At 38.2% G+C, this 16493-nt stretch overlaps 1 protein-coding gene across 1 annotated transcript in view; it reads left to right on the top strand.

Annotated features, from left to right (window-relative positions):
* The window catches only part of TBL1X (transducin (beta)-like 1X-linked), a 180474-nt gene that overhangs the window by 82484 nt on the left and 81497 nt on the right, over positions 1 to 16493 (top strand). The window contains exon 3 of the mRNA XM_009885959.1: positions 8926 to 9033. The gene's annotated coding sequence lies outside the window, so the exon portion shown is untranslated. The remainder of the gene's footprint in view (positions 1 to 8925; positions 9034 to 16493) is intronic.

Here is a 16493-nt window from a genome sequence, read left to right as displayed (position 1 = left end):
GACTGCATTTTCAAAAATCAAGTCTGGTAGTGTCCAAGTAGCTGCTGTTCCCTGGCCCTGTTCTGAGATGGACGACTGGTCTTGATCTGGGGAAGTGCTGTTTGTACCTCATTTTGATGCTGCTTGATTCACAAGCAACAGTTTCTGATCACTGAATATATTTTAATTATCTCTTTGATTGTTCAGTATTTAAGTGTAGCTTTTGTAGTCACTCTTTGGAATTGAATTCATACTGATGGTTGTCTTTCCAGGTGAGAGGACATGGCCATGGGTTAGCTTTAACTTGCAGTACTATTTTTAAGAGAATTCATGAATGTTGACTGTCAGCTTTACAACAAGCATATTGGCTAGGCTCATGTTGAAGTAGTACAAGGAATCACTTCTTGTTTTATTGTTTTGCAATGTCAAGATTTTCTGTGTCCATGATGAGAACATCCAGCGTAAATAACCAGATGAAACACTGCTACCACTCTAGCTGGGTCTGGGTGATTCCAAGCCAGAATCTGGATTATTGACCTCAATATAATACGTCTAGAAGAAGGACACCTTTTAAAACCCCTCTTTTTCTAAATCTTCTTACTGGCTGTTACCAGCTTTGTCTGTCTTTATTTCCTTGTTAGAAAAGAAGCATAAGAGTACAACACCCTACAGTAAATTTTTTTTTCATTGTTTAATAGAATTTGATGAGAATTTACCATTTTTACAATGACTTCATTTCAACAGCATGGCACATTTGGGAAGACCTTGCCTGCAGTCTGCAAAATTTCGGCCCCTGCAGTGGTCCATTTATTGGAACTTGCCTGGAAGTAAAAGCCACAAGGATACAACGATAAAATAGTTTTCTTCACAACAACAGAAAACTCTGCCTGAGAAATTAAGGTTTTTTTTATACTTTTATGAGAATTCTCTAGTTCTGTGGCAGCATGATGTTCAATTCATGTCTATGTGCATATAATTCAAACAGGTTTAAAATGTCTTTTGTCAGCTATCGTTTGGAAGGATGTACAAGAAGTAAATAGTATGGAGAAACTTTCACCTGACAGCTATAGTCAGGCCATCTTCAGGAAGGATACCCTGAAAACTATCCTCTTATCCAAACTTCCAAAAACTTTTGAATATCTGGAAAACTTCCAAAAGTCCTTTCAGTGTTTGTTTGTTTCCCTGTTATTTTCGGCATCGTACAGTTCCATAATGCATACATTTTGTTTCCCTTTTCTGCCTGATAGCTCCAGCATTTGATACTTAGTGGGCTAATCAAACAAATAACATTGTTTAGTACTGGGAAGAGATGAATGTGGTATATGTCTGATTCTCTCCCCACTCTAAATAATGCAGGTCTTTTCTTTGCAAAAATGTACGAGGTAAGGAACGAACCAAAATGTTGGCTTGAGAAGTATTATTAGTGGAATGGGTCCATAGTACCAGTGATTCAGTCATCTGTCAGCCTGATAAATGGATTAGTGTAAGAGGTGTTCCAGTGGGAAAATGCAGCCCATAGGGCTTCCAGCTAATTATATTTAAGTTGTTTAGTACTGCTGGGAAGCAGCATCCAGGCAATTACTGAAAGCTTTGATGCAGTGTGCACTATTAGAGTGTGTGTTCAGAAACTCATTACCCTTTCGTGCTTGTGTTGGATGGATTCTAGGAAGCTGACATGAAACAGAGAGCAGGAATCAATAACTAGAAAGGCATTTTAGTTAGCTTCTGATCCATTTCCTGATTCAGCAGCTTCTAGCCTTGAGTGTTTCATACAATTGCTGTAATGTAAGGGGAAATATATTAATTACCATACGTATATGCATCTGGTTACAGTGATGTGTAGCTGAAGTTCCACCCAAGATGAAGTTACTAAAGGTCCTTTGGGGACAAGCTCCTCCCCAAATCCCCTGTGGCATGTCCAAAGTGCCAGCCATCTCAGTTCCTAGTAAGTTGATTGTAGTCATTTCTCCTAAAACCTGACCTTGCAACAGTTATTTATGCCTCTGCAACATCAAGATTATATTACTGCAGTGCCCATTGTATCCCATCTCAAAATTTCTTGGAAACTACAGCTAATCCAAAACAAAGCTGATGATATTGGCTACACATATTAAACTTTGTTTAAGAAAATTGTACTCGCTTTGTCTTTGCCGTGGGCTGCAATTCACATTACTGATGCACCTCAAGAAAACTGTACACACTTTGCATCGTCCAAATGTGGGAAACAACAAATCTTTTCACATACTGCTCTGCAGTTGGGTACGTCCAAGATATGCATGCTGAAAGCAATGCGGTGTTTGAACAACTGGGGGCCAAAGACTTGAAAGTTCATTTCTTAGGTTAGAATGACAGATCTACTCAGGGCCAAAGTTACATGAATTAAACTAAATTGTGTGGTTTTCTTTTTAAGCTTGCTCATACTTTTAAATCAGTTAATGATGATTGTTAGGGCAATGCAGAGGAGACGACATTTCTTCTTTTCTGTTTCTTCTTCTATACTTTTACCTGAGGTAGAGCTAAACAGACAAACAAGGATTACAGTTCAGTGCTTCTGAAGGGGATAATTCTTTCCCACCTACCTGCAGTATCACAGATTTATTCGTTAAGTGCTTTGCTTTATGTTTCCATCACAACGGTCATAGACATGCTGTGCTTTTTGTTTCGTGTTTTATAAAGTTCAGTAGAAATCTCATGAGTTACCGTCAAGAGAGAAGTATTTTTTTTTAATCTGGACTTGTTAATTAGAAAAATAGCATTTGGTTTGCCTGAGGGTTGGTAAAATAAATGTGCTATTTGATACGTCTACATCTTTCTGATAAAAAAATTATCAGAATTACTGTGTTGTAGGCCACAACACCCATGAATCAGTATACTGTAAAAAATCCTCTTACAGTGCTAAGCATTTTCAGTATTGGTGCCTGCCTTGATTCCCAACCGCTAAGCTTTCCATAAATTCATTATTATTGCTGAAAGTACTGGCCTATCAAATAATGCTAGATAGCTCATGTATCACCCGTCTCTGAAATTATTATGCATGATAGAATATCTACTACACTGAAATACACAGCCGAAGCAGAAAAAGCTAAAGCTGTTGAAGCGTCTGTGCAGGCAAAGCGTTGACTGTGGTAAATGATTTGGAGAGTCAATGCTATTAACTGTGGTTTCCAGTCTGGCTCTGAGACTGGTTGTATGGAGTTGTTGTTCAGGATGCTGAGTTAATTTACCTCGGGGGGAGCTTGCATAAAAGGGGTGGCAGAATATAGCCAAATTAAGGAGGCTGTGCTTCTGAAATTCTTGGTTTCATGATGTCCACTAGCTTTGAAAGAGTTACGTAAGGTGAAACATGAAAAGAGTTTCCACTTGCAGTTTTGTGTTCCCTCGAGACAGTTGGTTCAAAGCGGCAGCCCTGGCTCTGTGCGCTGCACCTGAAAGACTGCCGTATTCTGGGGAGAGGCTCTCAAGTTTAAGTATTTTAAGTTTTTCTGGGAAGGCAGGGGTTATTTCTGAGGGGTTTTTTGTTGCTTTGGCACAGATTTTACTATGGGAAAACTTTTTGCACTAGTTCTGTAATGAGTATGTATTTCGAAGTTGACTCTCTGATTTCTGACTGACTCATGACTTTGTTTCCTTCATCAAATCTGATCATTTGTCTATGGTGGATTTAAAATAAAAAATCTCTCCTGACTTCCTTTAGAGAAGGCAGCTATGGGGGAAAGATAGAAACATAAGTGTCTAGAGAGGATTTTTTCTTATCATAGCAAGCCATTAAAGAATATTTATTTACTCTATAAGACCTTAGGGCAAATACAGTCATATGCAGGCATTGTGTGGGTCTTTCTGAACAGATTGCAGTTCCAGTGCATAGGTGCTCTGTGGAAACACGATAGAGAAACCCAGCACGTTGTGTTGTGTTGAAAATGGTGGTCCTGGTTTTGGCTCCACGTGACTGTGGTGTTATCCATGATCCTTGTAGAGACTAATTGCTGGTCATGCCCCAGGGGTAGCCACAGCTGTGGTTATACCACTGTGATTATTTTTATATGCAGTGTTAATCCATAAAGAAAACAGAAACCCAGCACATCAGCAGACATTTTGCAAATGTTGGAATGTTCTCTTCACTGATTCGTACACTTTTTAGGAATTGCTTTACAAAATACATTTTAGGTTATTTTTTGCAGAAGGGGGGCATAATTATTGATATCCTATTAGAATCTTCCATATAGTCCTGGTTTAGTACAAGTATAATCCCCCCAGGGGTGTTTGAAAATATTAAAGCTGTTTGTCAATTTGAAAGAAACCAAAATATTTATGTTGTGCATTTCTTTCCCAGAGACACAGTGAAATTTCTCAAAAATGCTTTTGTAGTTCAGTGTCTGTTGAAGATGGCCTGTTTATCATTTAAACTTTTCTGTGCCTTTAGAAGCCAGAAAAGAGGGGGATAATAAATTAGTCACCCAATTAATGTTTTTTTTATTATGGAACAGCATTATGAGGAATGTGATGAAGCAGAATAGTAATATCACTGGTTTGGTTTCTCCTCATCTATGTTGTTTAGTAAACAGAAATAAAACAATTTAGTTGAAACTATGCAGAAATAGTATTTAAATGTAAATCAGATTGGAAAAATATTTAAGTACCTAAATCTATTTGGAGGAATTTAGTAGGATTTACAAAAACATTTTCCTAAATGATGTGACTGATTACTCTGAGTTTAAAACAAGAGTAAATCTACTGTACTATTTAGGTGCTCTTACCCCTAGCTGCCTGCACAGCTGATAATTTCAAGTGCCTCCTATAAATCTGTCCCCCAGTTTCAGTTTCCTAAAGTTGTGCAGGTGCCCGCAAAAGGAAGTCTACATACGAAGCAGTGGATAAATGCAGTATTTCATCTGTGCCCTACTAAGGGCAGCACCAAATCCAGTGAATGCCACTTTATTGACTTCTCGATGTAAATGGTGCTGTGCAGCTCAGTGCTGACACCGAGCTTGTCCTCTGCCGTGTCCTGGCAGGCAGCTGGTCTCCAACCGGTGCTGTGGGGACAGTGGTGAAAGGCAACGTTAGTATTCTTCAGTTAAATTTGCACTTCTAATATAAGCAGGGGGTTTTGTATCGACTGCCTGCCTGTGAGTTGGTGCCAGGTTCTTCCACGGTTTTGCTTCACGGAGGTTGCGTCCGACGGAGCCGCTGAGAGAGAAGGAGATCGATGGATGTATTTGTGTTGTTTCGCTGACTTTTGTGTTTTCAAAAGCAAGGCAACATCCAAAGTCAAACCATATGTACCAGATTTACAATCAGTGAAAATGAATGCAATTTTTTAATTATTGGTTTTGGCTGATATTTAAACACAGTTAAATTTCCTGGGAGCTTAGCACCCCAAGGCACAGCCACAGCAGTAACGCTAGCAAAATTGACACTTCCAATATCTTTCCTTATCTTTGCTTTAGGGACGAAATTTTTAAGGTTGCCAACTATGAGAGTGGTTCAGTGTAATGTTTAAGCCGTTTCTTGTTCTTACTTCCTTTTCTTCTCTCATTCCCCTTTTTGTGAGAAACCCACATTACTTACGTGCCCGGAGTGAGGCTGCTGCTGGTGGGGGGAGCTGGAAGCGTGGTGCTGCAGGGACACGGCAGCACCTGGATTTTAGCTGAGGTGGGGAACTGCTTGTCTGAGCCACTGAAATACACCGGTTGGAAGCTTTTTCCACCCAGAAAGCTTACTGCCCACAGGGACAAGTAGTTAATAACACGAAGCACTGTTAGTCATTGCTGTAGGCCTGTGGAGTGGAGGCACAGATTCAGGGAGCAGCGTTCGTGTTGCCCACCTTCGGTCGTCTCGCTGATGGCCCCAGTCACCCTGGTGAAGAGACGTCCCACTACCTCTCCCCTGTGACGAGTCCTTTCAGCTCATGGTGGAAAGAATAGGCTTCTTAAATTAGAAGCCATAGTATTATTTGCAGCAGAATATAGTCCACCTACCTCTGGAAGGATGGTTGTAATTTTCTGACTCCACATATGGCCTGAACACACACCCACTCTCTCACTGTATGTGTGCGTATACGCTCATATGTGTCACTAAGTATGCGTGCTTAGCGTACACAGTGCTCATCACCATCCAGCGCTTTAGTTACAAAGCTAGGCAATCGTTTCAGATCATAATATACTTAATTTATCACCAGGAAGGGAGGACTACCTCACCTGATCTCCCTTTCTCCATATTGCAAAATTTGCCTATCTGTATGAAACCCAGTAACTTATATGTGACTACACAATAACTTGCATTTTCACAAAAATTCATCTTCTAGAAAAGTCTCACTAAACGTTGATATCAACAAATGGAGAATCTCGTTTTTTTTTCTCCCTTTAATAGCTGTGCTAATGGTTAGCCACAGGTGATGAAAAGCACGTGCTTTATTTCTCATTTGAATTTGACGTCAGCTTCCAGATGCTGATTTGCTTTGTGTATACCCTTCTTTGCTAGATTAACAACCCGGTTGGTACTCAGTATTTTCTCCCTATGAAAATACTTACGTGCTGTAATCAGGTCATCTGTCTTTTTTTTAATAAACTATACAAGTTGAACTCTCCAAATATTTCATATTACTGTATTTTCTACAGCAGTCTAATCACTTCTGCAGTTGTAATTCTGTGATCTCTGGTGTTTTCCTTTCAATTTCTTTCTAAATTGTGGAGACCTTAATCCTATTGTAAGTAGTGATAGGTTGTAATGTTAATATTACCAATGAAAATTTAAAAATAAAAGTTTAAAAAACATTTTTTGCATACTGTTTGTTTCAAAGCTTATGTGAGCATTTATTTCTGTATGAAAACAGATTTTAAGAAATTCTTGAGTAAAGCCTTATGGGTAGGGGCATCTGCTAGCATGACAAATTATTATCCACATGTACGCTCTCACCGGATTGTAAGGGAAATCTATGTAACTTGTAAGTGTCACTGACACTTATGGATAATAAAATAATAATAAAGAAATCATATATTTTAATCTCTAATTTGTCTCTTTCTCCTTGCTTCATTCTTGAAAATCATTTATTTATTTGGCTATAGTCTTCACACAAAGAACATTTCAGTAGAAAGCTAAAAAAGTTGTCTGGTAAAGTCACCAGTCTTATTATAGTATTCCATTAGCTCTTCCAGCCTGTGTTACCAGCGCTGCCTGTACTGGTACCTTCTGCCTGTTCTGTAACAACTTGGGAAGATGAATGGCCTTTAAGCGATCCCGTCACTGATAAAATCTACCAGTGATCCAGTATATAAGATTTGTAAACAGAACAAATGAAAAGATGGCCCAACCAATTTATGGGTATAATTATGACAAAAAGAATTAATACAGTTTCTTCAATAACAATACTTCTATCTACAGTGCTACAATATGAGTATCTGGTATTCTACAGTGTCCTTTAAACTCCATGAATCTTGCAGAAGCCTTCAGCACAGATGAACCATTTTCCTGGCATTTGTCATCAGAACGGCCTCAGTTTGTGTTAGTTACTGTTGCATAGCATAATGTCAGAGTATTGAAGAGTGATAATTTTAGTATAATACTATTAACAGTTTTCCCATAAGACGTGGAGAAGTTGTAACAGAAAAATCCTCTAATTGTTGGTTGGGTTTTCAGATTTTACATTTACAGAGTTATGCTTCTTGAGTATATTATATTTTGCAGTAATGTAATAAGATCCACAAAAAAATGAGATGGGAGACAATTCTAAAATAAGATGGAGAGATAACAGTCATCTCAGAATGCCATCTGAGAATTAGGTAGGTAATTATAGAGGTAGCCAGGTAGATGGAGGTTCATATGCATACAGTAGACAAACTCAGAAAAACTATGGACTCCTAGCTGATGTATTGTTATTTGTGATGCTTACATAGTCATTTCTTGTCCCTTGTATAGTCATTCAGCTCTGGTTAGAATAAGTGTAAGTCTTTTTCAGGTGAGCAGTTGCACTTGGTTAGATGACATACTCCTCTCACAGTGATGTAAGTGAGAACATGTTGTAATACTGCGGACTAAGAATTAGAACTGGATTTATGAAAGCTTCTCCTGATGATATGTTTAAATATGTTATTTATGAAATTGATTATATCGTAAAATGATCCTTAATGTATAGTTTTAAAAGCTGTAAGACATTTGTGTGGAAGAGTATAATTAATTTTAAAAGTCTCCAATGAATATCTCATTTCACTTTATGGCATTTAATTATTAGATTATATAGACAAAAACTATCATAAGACTTAAGGCTTGAAAGGCAGGAGTAGGAAACTAGTCAAGATACATGGCAGTCTGATGGCAGAGGGAATAGGAAATAAGGCTTTACTCATCATGCTCAATGGCAGGCATGGAAAAGCCTGCAAACAGGTTTATTATTGCAGAGGAATGCCAGGCTATCTTTCATGTTTGATTTTCATAAATGCTTTCCTTTAGACTTTCTTCCAAAAACATACAGGAAGGTAATTTCTTTGGCCTACTTACTTCTTTTTGCACAGAAGTGACACTCAATCAGTTCCCACTGGAAGCTTTCTCAGGGAGCACTTTTGTGTGTCCCCCCCACTGTTCTGGGGCATCATGCTGGCATTTCAGTCCTGTGCTCAGCAGAGGTTCTAGATAAATCACTTGCTGATGTTATACATGACCAAAGAGGCTGAAAATTGTTGAGCCAAGCTCAGGGTGCATTAGGATTCTTCCAGGTTCCTGAAAAAGCTCACGGCTTTGCAAAGCGCTCAAGTGCTGTGAGTTGCTGGGGCTTTCCCTTGCCTCTCTCATTCTTGCTGTGATGGGTGTTGGGTTTTTTCCCTTTATGGTTCTGCCAAAGCTCCTAACTTGGGAGCTAGTACCTTGGCGAATGCCAAAAGCAAAAGCAGTCAAATGCTTGTGTTTTGATGAGATGATCGAAGCCGACTTGATGGGTACCTCTGTCTCTCATTGCAGCCCTCTCAGCTGTCAGATGCGGTGATCTCCATGGTAACTCAAACCCCCAGACTCTCGACAGCAGCCTGCGAGGAGCAGCATTCAGCAGCTCACGGGTCTCACGACCAGGTAAGCCAAAAGTGATCACCAAACAAGAGCTTACCTTGGGTACGCGGTTTCCTATCCAACTGCCTTTCAGGTTTTTCCCTGGTGAAGCCACGCACGCAGTTACTTTCTAGGCATATATGTGATGATGCTCTTCTACTGTTGCTGTCATCAAAGGCTATGGCAGTCCAGCTCTCTTAAATAGAGGCGTTTGACAAAAAGTCTGCATTCATTTAGGGTTGTTTTTTAAGCTATGGATTGAAGAGCCACAATATAGCAAAGCAAAGAACAATTATTTTAGTGTCTTCGGTGTTAAGTAATTGCTAGGTTAGGAAATAACCCTAAACCACATCAGTGGTATTTCTCACCACTGTACTTCCACCACTGTCAGTACTCCCTGGTCACTAACATCAGGACGGAGCTCTCTTACCCTTCTGGAAAGGACCAGAGACTGATTCTGTGTTCGTGTAACATTCACTGGGACTCTGCAGCCTTTTTAAATTGCCACTGTGCTCTTTACACAAGAGCCTTCTAAATCCCTCCTGTGCTAAGAATAGCACATAGGGCATTCTGGTTAACATCTTAAGGAGGTGCAGAGTTCTTCCACTTTTTGGGTGAATTATGGAGAAAACATCAAGAGAACCCAATTATCTTTGCCATCTAGGGAAAACAATACATGGGCTATACAGTTGTATTCACTATTCCAGTATCTCTGATCTTACGCACTTATTTGTGGGGAGGGAATCATTACTCCTTTTTGTCGTAAGGTTTCACTGGCATTTGTATTGAATTGTTACTGTGCCATGAAGATTAGTTTGTTGGTTCTTATTTTAAAGTCCTTGGCTTCCATGCGCCATTCTCTGGTTAGTACCTACATGATCTTTCTTGCTACGTAAGTCCACTCGGCTGTAATACACTGTTGCCATCTTACAAAGCAATCCATATTACTATGAATAACCACTCTTCTACCTTTATTAACCAATCTGACAATTTTTGTGCCATGACTGCTATCAACAATATTTACTTCTGTATCATTGATGGTACTCTTAGATAACATTGAGCTAGTACTGGATGATTTTATTGGGGTAATGTAGAGCACTTTTATTTAATTATTATTTCCTGTTAACAACTACTATGTTATATCTCCATCTTAATCATTTGACAATACTGATAAGTTCTGACTCTGAATGTAGTGTGGCTGTAACCTAAATGCCATTCAGAAGTCTGTTTCATCTATGGAGTAACTTACATTGACCACTATTCATCACTTTATCCGATGATTAAATCAAAGGTTTTTGTTTTACTGACCAAGTTTCTACAAAATAGTGTTGACTGGCATCAGTTTTATTCCTGTCATTTCCCAGTGAATTTATCCTTGATCAATTTGCTGGTTATTTTGCCTGAGATTAATAGTGGCTTAGAGCTCTATAATTACTGAGATCATGCCGCTTAACATCTTCAACTATTAGCAGAAAATGCTGCCAGTCTTACTGAATTTCTTTGGTGTTCCAGAATGTATTGAAAATTAGCATCATTGAAATGATACTCTCGCAAACACTTTCAGGACTTTAAGGCACAAATTATCTGGGTGTGCTAATTTAAAGTTGTCTTTTAACATTCGCTTTGGTTACTAATGGCCTCCTTATCTGTAAAGTTACTTTTTTTTCTTCTTACAGAGAAGAAAATATCTGTTGGTTTGGGGTTTTTTTTGCATAGCATGTTTGTATTCTTTTAAACCATGAATCAGAAGTTGGGGGCCCTCTGCTTTCTTGTCTGTTTTCTTTAGCCCAAAATTTCTTATTTAAATTAATTGCTAGCTGAGGGTTGGGGTTTTTTATGTGTGATGCATATTTCAATCTAATTACAGCCCGAACCCAGAATTCAAGTGTGATTTTTTGGCATAGGTAGTGTATTGTGGGCTGTTTAATAGTGGCCTTTGGCCACTTGTGGCAGTAGGGTAGAGAGTCCTTCCACACTTTGATCTCTGTTTTCTCCCAAGTGCTTATTTTTCGTCTCTTTTACTGGGCCAATGCTTGTGATTAACTAAACTTTACATACTGAATATGCAGGTCCAGAGTAACGTTATCTTTTTGGTATTAGAAAAAGAAAAATTTAGGACTGCCTGATGTGTTACTAGTGACTGCATGGTATTTCTATCTCACATCTCTCAGATGGACATCCTTTGTAGTACTTTTCATGTTTTACAAATACATACTTAAGGAGCAGATCACCTAGTTCTCTGGTACGGTTTGGTGGTTTGCTTTATCTCATATTATCAACAGTGTATCCTCCTGGGATCCGCTCGCATATTATCTGTGTGCATTCAAGATCCCGTACCCCTGGCTTATCAGTGATTCTGAGAGACAACAGTGCCAATAATGTTGAGTATCATCTTCTATTTCTTTTTCCCTTACTCTGTTTAATAACAGGTTTCACTGAAAACTTAGACATTATGATTTTAATGTTTTAATTGTGGAGACCTCCCGAACAGTTTAAAGCAATAGCAACTATACAAATTACTTTCTTCTAAACAAGAGTTTACAGCCACTCTTACCTGCTTCCATGGTCTCCGATTCTTCTCTCCACTCAGGTGTCCATATGTAAGGTTGAGTTTGTAGTGCATCTGTTTCTGTAATACCTCCCAGTTTACTTTAGAAGCTTTTTGCCAGCCCTAGGTCACCCTTATCCAAAGAGAGTAACCACATGTCAGTGCGATTAAGCTTATTCCCTAAATACGTCTCCTTCTCACCATGGATGTGAGTTGCTGTTCCAAAGGCCAGAACCTCTCAACTTTTCACCAGATAAATAGCCAGTAATTGATCATCAGTCTTTTTACTTTCTGTCGCTGTGAAGATCAGGCAGATCTCCAGGATCTATTTCACATTCTTCCTTCTGAAACGTGCAGCTGGTCTTAACGCTAGTCAGAGATTTTGTAAGGAGGAGTGACGGTACATGCTTTAGCACTTTTCCATCTCATAGTAACACTGGGACTTTCTGCAAGAGAATGTCTGTCACCATTCTATAGTGAGGACAGAGCCAATACAGGTAGAACATGTCATGTTTTGAAGAAAGAAGCTCTAGGAAAATTTCATATAACTTGCTGACATCAAATGTTGTAGAAACACCTTGTTGGATTTTGGAGTTATTAGGAGCAAAGGTGTAAATCTGCTTGGACAGTTCTGTAATGATTGCTTATCTGAACCAGTATGAGGAAACCCAAAAGCAGATTAAGATTTTAAAAAGTCAGTAATCATTTTTAGTGGATATTCCCTTGTGCTTGGGAATGGACCACAGAAGTTTCTTCAGTCCTTTGTTTTACTAGTTTAGTTGCCCAAGCTAGCGCAGCAATTTTGCACGGTAGGTGTCAGACCACTTTAGTACTTTCTGCTAGGCAGGCACCAAATTTATTTCCCAAGTTAGTAGTGGCTTTTGAAAATCATGGTCAAAATCACTATCAAGACTAATAAAACTGTATTTTAACAAAATGTGGGCATGTTTTGTCCCATGCATTCTTACTGTTATCATTGTTTATTGTTGATATGATGGAGGTGACAATGGCAAGAGGCTGACTGTATCAAGATCATGTGTGGTATGTTGTATGAATGTATAGAGAATTATAGTATCGTGGCTAGAAAACCTTAGAGTTTAAAAAGCAAGATGAAACACAGAGATGAGGCAAAATTAGATGTGAGAACATGAATTGGCGGAGTTCGATTAGAAACAGTAGGAGTATGCACATGATACCTAGGAAGAGACAGATCACCCTTTACTAGATTGATGTTTATTGTATGAATTTAGTTACTTTGAATTTAAGAACAAGATGGATAGGGCGTAAGTGGAAGATACTTCAAACATACCAGCTGATCCACTGAACAGGTTTCTGTTGTTCAAGGAGCTTGGAATGGGTGTAGTTTGAGAATGTCACAAATGAAATGTGATGGTGCAAGTTGTGACTATTTTTGGTAGAAGTGTACAGGCACAGATTAACATAAGAAAAAATTCAATATTATTTTTGAAAACTATTTCCAGAAGAGTATTTTTCAAAAACATTTCAGAAGCATTCATTTGGTGTGATTGAGAATAATGTTTCGTTATATGTTGGTCAGCATTAAGATGGTTGACTTTGATGAAATGTGTGTCGTCTTTTTACATAAGAGCATTTCATTTTATACCAGGAAAGTAAGAGAAACTATCATCAAAGAGTTGGTTTGCAAGTGCATGAGCTTGAAAAGTATTATAATATACCCGTGCATACTTGTTCCTTAACAACATTTGTAATTTATTTTACAATTAGTAATTTTTAATGATTTGGTTTAATTTATTTAGAACTATCAACGGCATCGCACAAGCAGAGAGAGAAGCTTTCTGTATGGTAACAACAGATGCTGTTGGCACTAAACCCCACCAAATCATTTTGTTGATCAGTTAGATTTATGAACTGGAAAAATCAAACTACTTTTAAACATTATCCTTTATAATATAATTCTTGGTTTTAGTTAGTAAACTCTGTATTGATTTTGATTTCTAAAACTGTTTTTCAAGTATTGTCAACAAATAATATGGCACCTGTGGGCCTACACATGAACTGTTCCCTTTGACTACTCAGCATTCATTATTCATTGTGTGGTTATTCTTAAAAGTCACATGGCATTGTGTCTGTTCACTGAAAAATAGTGAACTGTTGTCATAGTATTTTTAAAAATAGGCGTATTTTAAAATAACATAAAAGTAAACATTCTTTAAATTTGCAGCTGTTTCAAGACTAAAGCAGAGTTTTATTTACACATTCCCTTATACTTCTCTTGCAACTTGTTGAATCATAGTTAACTGAACTCTGGTTTTATTCATTAAATATTACTTAATCAGTATTTTTGACCTTTCAGCCAAGTCAGAAGAAAGTATACCTAGCTAGAATATGAACTTTTTTATTAGGTAACAATTTTTATGCCTTTATATTGTGCCAGAGAGATGAGGAAACTGCTATTCGAGTCATGGCCAACATCTGAGATGCCTGCTTTGAGCCTTCCTTTTGTACAGTAGTGTTTTAAAATGCTGCTAGTGGAATAAGATTATTGCTTTTTTTTTCTTTTTTAAAAATCTTTTTTCTTTAGCATAGTGAAGGTTTTCAGTGATAGCGATGAGAGGCTTGAGGATGCTAGCATTCCAAAATAAGATGGTAAAATGCATTATCCTTTGATTTTTAAACTAAGCAGGATTATTTAAGGCACAACTCAGACCTTTTAAGACTGGGCTGTGACAATCCTGTACTCTCTGTCCTTTGATTTGTAGAGCACATTGGGATACCACATTCACCATGCCAGTCACTCGAAAGCACTAGTAATAGATATGCAGATTGGAGAAAGACAATTTTTGTTGTAATCATTAATAAGTGTACATTTAGCTTACCTGGAGTGCTAGATTAAGCAAAAGGTTAATGAGCATGCCACCCTGCCACAGGCTGGGTGAGACTAGAGCTCTGTGTTGCCCGAAACCACTCCTGTGAGTTTGCTCAGCAGAGACTTCATGTAGGCAAACGGTTCTTCTTCATCCACCTGAAGTCTGCTTAACCTGTCTGGGCAGAACTGCAGAAATTTGCCCAGGTCAGTGAATTCAGCTTAGGCTGCAGCACTCTTGGAAAACTCAGGTATGTCCTTGTACATGTACCGCGTAAATGCTGTGTGTGTAGCACATTCCAGAGACATAGTGTCTTCTGCAAACTACTTGTAACGAGGCGCTATGTATGTGCGGTAAATCTGCTGCTTCCCAAACAGCATTAGGAGAGTGAAGAAGAATAGGATTTTCTGCTTTTTAAAGGTTGGTTCCCTTGAAGCTTTTGTTTTAAACTGAATTCTTTTATCACGTTATGCTATAGAAATGGAATTAATACAGGCAGTCGAGTTAAATGTACTGAACGTCTCGTGCAGTTGTCTCACACAGAAACAGAACATGTAATATAATTGTTCTTTCAATAAGTTGTTTCTCTATCAATTAAGCCTTGGAGATGTATAGGATCTGTATCGCTACTTATGTGTTTGTATGAGCTGCTCCTACCTGAACTGTGTTGATTTAATGGAACATGAATATAATTTATGGGTAATCATACTGTTATATAGATAGTACATGATAAAGATTTGTGCCCAATATACAGATTAACATCAGGTAATTTCAGAAGAAATTCCATCTTCAGGCAGCCTGTGAGCATTTTCACATGATATCTTACTGTCTAATCTTCACTCTGAATGCTGTAAATGAAAAGAAATAAAATTACTATTTTTTCCCAAAAGTTTACTTTATCTGTGGTAGTGAGAGTTAAGGTGTAGTTCTTCGGTGTGAACTGGTGAATTTTCAAGTATAATTAATCAAAATGGAAGTAGAAGCATGTCATCACTGATACCACTTTTTCACCTATACACCAAGGTCACAGGTTCACACTTGGCTTTGTAATGGACTATCTTGGCCCAAACTTTTATTTCATGAAAGTGATTACGCTGACTTAGTAAAGTTGTTGTAGTGGTATAGTCGGAGAGTGAATTATCACCGCAGAAAAAGCTGTGGTGATTTAAGCTATTACAGAGCCTGCACCTGAACCGAAAGAGCAGCGCACATGTGTGTCCTTGACTGTTTCAGTGCTAAGTCCGTTAAAATCAACGAGGATGTTACAGCTTTAAAGCTGGCAAGGAGGGACCAGACAGTCTTTCGCTCTGGTTCAGGTGTGAGGGCTAGTAAACTCCAGTTAAGGACCAGAGGCAAACAGCTGCAGCGCACCCAGTTTTACATCGGTGCAACCATTTGTGCAGTATATCTCAAAACAGTCTTTGTATTGACTTGGGCAAAGCCCATTCCCTTTGAATAATCCATATTGTGTTCAGACCTTCACACGTGAGATGGCTTCCCAGGGTTGTATAGTGCTGTGTCTTCTCCTAGTAAATGGTTTGGGAGACTGGATTAATATGCCTGTTACCTACTCAGAAAATATATGGGGAACAGGAAAGACACTATTCCAAACAACATATCCCTTGTAATAAAACAAAGTGGTTTTGTAATTTTCGTTATATCTGAGATGGTTAACTTTTTTAATTGGTTACTCTGTGAGCTACAACGTAAATGAGCAAGCATCCCAAATCTCTGTAACATGAATTGTGTTTATCGTCAACTTAAATCAGTTTAAATAAGCTCAGTTCAACCGATGCGTGCACAAATTAATTTCCCTTTTATCTAGCCTGCTTCTAGTCCTAATAAACAGAATGATCAATCATAGCAGCCTTCTTCAATAGCATGATTCTGTACCTCTGATCAAGGAAACATAAAATAATTTCTGTCTAGTCCCTACTCGGTTCCCCCCATAATCAAGTCTCTGGATATAAAGGTTCACCTTAATAATTTTTACATTCCTGGATAGAAAATAGAAAAAAAAAACCCTTTTTTTTAATTATTTAATTTGTGTGTTTAAAGAATGATTGCATTCAACATTGTAAAACTAATTT

Source organism: Charadrius vociferus, unplaced genomic scaffold (genome assembly GCF_000708025.1).
Source record: "Charadrius vociferus isolate BGI_N301 unplaced genomic scaffold, ASM70802v2 scaffold105, whole genome shotgun sequence".
Classification (NCBI taxonomy): domain Eukaryota; kingdom Metazoa; phylum Chordata; class Aves; order Charadriiformes; family Charadriidae; genus Charadrius; species Charadrius vociferus.
This window is presented reverse-complemented; position numbering and strand designations above follow the sequence as displayed.